Below are 4484 nucleotides of genomic sequence, written 5' to 3' on the forward strand. Positions count from 1 at the left end.
AAGTATTTAAGAAAAGACTGGACAGCCATTTGTCTGAAATAGTGTAGGGTTCCTGCCTGAGCAGGGGGTTGGACTCGATGACCTCCAAGGTCCCTTCCAACTTTATTATTATTAAGAGACTGGACGGCCACTTGTCTGAAATGGTATAGAGTCTCCTGCTTGGAGGGGGTTGGACTAGAAGACCTCCAAGATCCTTTCCAGCTCTATTCCAATTGATTGATTGATTGATTGATTGATTGCCTACGGATTTTCAACTTTTCCTTTCCCTCATGTCCAATTTTATTCTTTGCTATTGGAATTTGGTAAAGGCTACCCCGACATAGAGATTCACCAAATCACTTTTGAATTTTGAAAAATATTACAGAGATCCGGGACATTAACTAATTAACTGGACTGGAATTAGTAGGGGGGAAAAAAAGAAAGACTTTTTAGGAAGAATCCAATGTGCCCTTAGCAATCATTAAGGTGTGTTTCATGTTTTACATGAAAAGACGGGCAAGAAATGGGTGGGGAAAAGTGAGGATGGAAACACATCTTAAAACTGAAAATTCCAAAACTGGCCAATTCCCACGTTTCTAGTTACTGTCCTATCAAGAATTAATGCAATCTCATATGCACACACCATTACTGAAAAATTCTCCGCTGTTTTTTGCCAAGTGTTCCTATATAACAATTTTATCACGAGGCTGACAGCCGCCATAAAAATTCCAGCCATTCTATATCAACAGCCCTCTTTGTACTAAGTTATTAAACATTAAATTTTTATTCGTCATTTGTATTCTGTTATGCAAAATAAGCTCCTTGATAAGATGTGTCTTCTTAATTGGGCCCTTGATGTTTCTTGGATCCGAGTTGTCAGATTAACTGGAGGAAGAGCCTTTGCGGTGAAGCCAGCTCTGCACCAGGAGACCAATAGCTTTGTAACAACGATATTAAGTTAGAGGGGCGAAATGGAGGGCATTGCTAGGCTCAGGTGAGACTCTACATCTGTGCATGTCTTCTGCTGAAGCACTTTTCTCATAGCATCAGCAAGGCTGATGGAAATAGATTTGTTTGTTGTTTACAGCGTACAGCTGTGGCTGTGGCTGCCTGGGAGTTGTATAAGATTGAAGCAAATTTGTACTGAGACTAAAATACTCAGCTTTCTCTCCAGTCAGCAGTCTCCAGAATCTTATTGTCGAAAACTTTATCCAGTTGGAACTCTCCCCGGGGCCATGTTCGTCTGCAGCTGCCCCGTTCTGTCTCTCGCCGCCTGTCCCAACTTCCTGGCGTATTAGTTGCCTAAAGGAGGACTTTCAGCAGTAGGCTGAAAAAGGGGGAAAAAGAAGGGGGGGGAAATGTTTCGGCTGGTCTTCGTCGTTGCAAAAAGAGCCCCATCTCTTCGTTGCAGGTTTGGCTTGGGGCTTGATTTAAAATCAGCCATCATCTTCCTACACTTTCCTCTCTTTTTTTTTGCCTTTTGCTTTTGCACTTTTCCAAGGTTTACACACACAGACACATACACGCACACACACACACAAAGGGATGCATGCTTTACCCATAATGCTGTTTGTTTGATTGGTTGATCAAATTTATTTACCAATAAATAAACCCGGTTCTTTTATTCGATGCAGGACTGGGCTTCCAAGGCCTAGAATGGACTTCCGGAAATGGCATCCATGCACTTCCAGCAGGCCGTTCTAGGCCTGGGAGGCCTCCTCCAGACCTCTGAGGCCTGGACTGGACTTCCGGAAGCAGTGTGCATTCAGCCGGTTCTCCGAACTCAGCAAAATTTAGCTACCAGTTCTGCTGAAGCGGTGCGAACCGGCTGAATCCATCACTGATTGTGATGCTTGCAAGATGTAGCGGTATCGGGCGACGTTGAGAAGCCTGCAAGGAAAACTTTCAGGATCGTGACTTTCTTTGTAGCCATCTTTTTTAATATATATATCAGAGCAGGTATAGTAAAATTCAAAGATTTTGAATTTAGAATCAATGAATTCCTGGTTTATTTGTTTGTTTATTTATATTTATTATTTATTATTTTTATAAAGAATTCAAGGTGACAAACATACTACTATTCCCTCCTCCTATTTTCCCCACAGCGGCAACCCTGTGAGATGGATTGGACTGAGAAAGAGGGATTGACCCAAAGTCATCCAGCTGGCTTTCATGCCTAAGGTGGGACTAGAACTCACAGTCACAGTATCCTGGTGACTGGCCTAAAGCCACCCAACTGGCTTTCAGGACTAAGGCAGAACTAGAACTCACTGTCTCCTAGTGACTGGCCCAAAGTCACCGACCTGGCTTCCATGGCTAAGGCAAAACTAGAACTCACTGTCTCCTAGTGACTGGCCCAAAGTCACCCAACTGGCTTCCATGGCTAAGATGGGATTTGAACTCACTGTCTCTTGGTGATTGGCCCAAAGTCACCCATCTGATTTTCATGCCTAAGGTGGAATTACGACCCATAGCCTCTGTTTTCTAGCCTAGTGTCTTCACCACCAGACCAAACTGGTTTTAAAGGATAAAAATCCCTAGGAATAAATAATTTTGCCCTGTATTCTTATAGTTGGCTTTTTTTTTTTTTGCTCCCCAAAGATCCTAGTCACCAAAAATATTAGCAAGAAGAAAGTCTTGTCCTTCCCTGGAAATTCTTATTTTAAATACACACACACACACACACACACACACAAACAAACACACACAGAGCAATGTGGAAAATCTTAGAAAAAGGCTGTTTCGGTTGTACAGCACATCTTGAAACAACTGTGCAAGCATGATCCATCATTCTTATGTAGGGCAGTCTTTCTATCTTGGAAGCAAATTCAAACTACGGATTTTCTGATTGGTAACTGGATCTTATGGCCACAGGGTTAGCTTTGCAAGCAACATTTCTGTCTCGGGTTATGGATGACTGGAAATATATGAATATATGAATCAATCTACTTGATCATCTTCTTTGTCCTTGAATCTGAGAGACACGTCATGTAACAGCGTATAATAGAGAAATACACCTCCCCAATAAAAACATCACATCATCCCTTAATAGAATCGAGAAAGCTACCCAGTTTTGAGGGAAATACGTCAGAAGTTAAATGTTAATTTTATGCATATGTGGCAAGCATGTTCATTTGTGGATGTATTTTGGAAGCATGCCTCAAAGATTATTTATGTAATAATGGGAAAGATACTAAGATTTGATCCTTTTCCCAATGGTGCTTTTTCAAAAGGCAACTGGACTGTTCTTTGTTTTTCCTTGAATATGTTTCGCTTCTCATCCAAGAAGCTTCTTCAGTTCTGACTGACAGTTCAGTCAGAACTGAAGAAGCTTCTTGAATGTGAAGAGAAACCTCTTCAAGGAAAAACAAAGAAAGTCCAGTTGCCTTTTGAAAAAAGCATCTTTGGGACAACCATGACCTAGATCAGGGGTAGGCAACCTTGGCTCTTTTATGACTCATGGACTTCAACTCCCAGAATTCCTGAGCCAGCCATGCTGAGGGGAAAGGGAGAGGTTTCCAAGCTGAGCCAAGCTGGCTAAGGAATTCTGGGAGTTGAAGTCCACGAGTCATAAAAGAGCCAAAGTTGCCTACCCCTGACCTAGATGAATGAGAAGCTCCATAGACATTTGATCCTTTTATGATCCCGATGAGTGGTTTGAAAAATGGAGCTGCATGGCAAAGTACATCTCAGTGAGTACCTACTTGGAGTATCACTGAAAAGGTGAGGAAAAATAAAAAACAATAATTGTATGATGGTTAAAGAGCCGTGGTGGCGCAGTGGTTAGAATGCACTATTGCCGGCTAATTCTACCAACTGCCAGCAGTTCGATTCTCACTGGCTCAAGGTTGACTCAGCCTTCCATCTTTCTGAGGTTGATAAAAGGAAGACCCAGATTGTTGGGAGCAACAGGCTGACTCTGTAAACCACTTAGAGAAGGCTGTAAAGCACTATGAAGTGGTATATAAGTCTTAAGTGCTATTGCTATGGTTAAGATTCAAAACAGCATTGTAAGTAATAGAAACGGAGAGGAAGGATTAATAGGTGTAATACAGGGTTTTTTTGAGGCCGTCAGCCAATACTTTTGGACATCGTGAAGTAAGTGTTGTTGTTTTTTTTTAATGTCTGGGCCTGGAATTGCATTGAGGCAAATCCCACTTAAATAACAGGAGAATTCTTTTTGTATGATCATGATCTGGCACGGCAAAAGTCACAACCAATGTCCATTCCTTGGTATCTTCACGCCTTGTCTCTGTGACTAATCTTCTTCCCGCAGTTTCACCATCTAATTATATCATTCTTCACTCATCATTCGAATTGGCCGTCCTTCCGGATAATTTATAATATTGGGTGGATTAAATCTATGAACCTGGGGTAGCCAACGTTTTTAAGGCAATAGATCCATTTGAAATTTGAGGACATATTCTTGGTGCTGTCACAAAATGACAGCCATGATGGATGTAGCCCGGCCCAACACATCCATTTATTTATTTTCTGGATAGAAA

Source organism: Protobothrops mucrosquamatus, unplaced genomic scaffold (genome assembly GCF_001527695.2).
Source record: "Protobothrops mucrosquamatus isolate PMUCROS unplaced genomic scaffold, P.Mucros_1.0 scaffold1649, whole genome shotgun sequence".
Lineage (NCBI taxonomy): Eukaryota > Metazoa > Chordata > Lepidosauria > Squamata > Viperidae > Protobothrops > Protobothrops mucrosquamatus.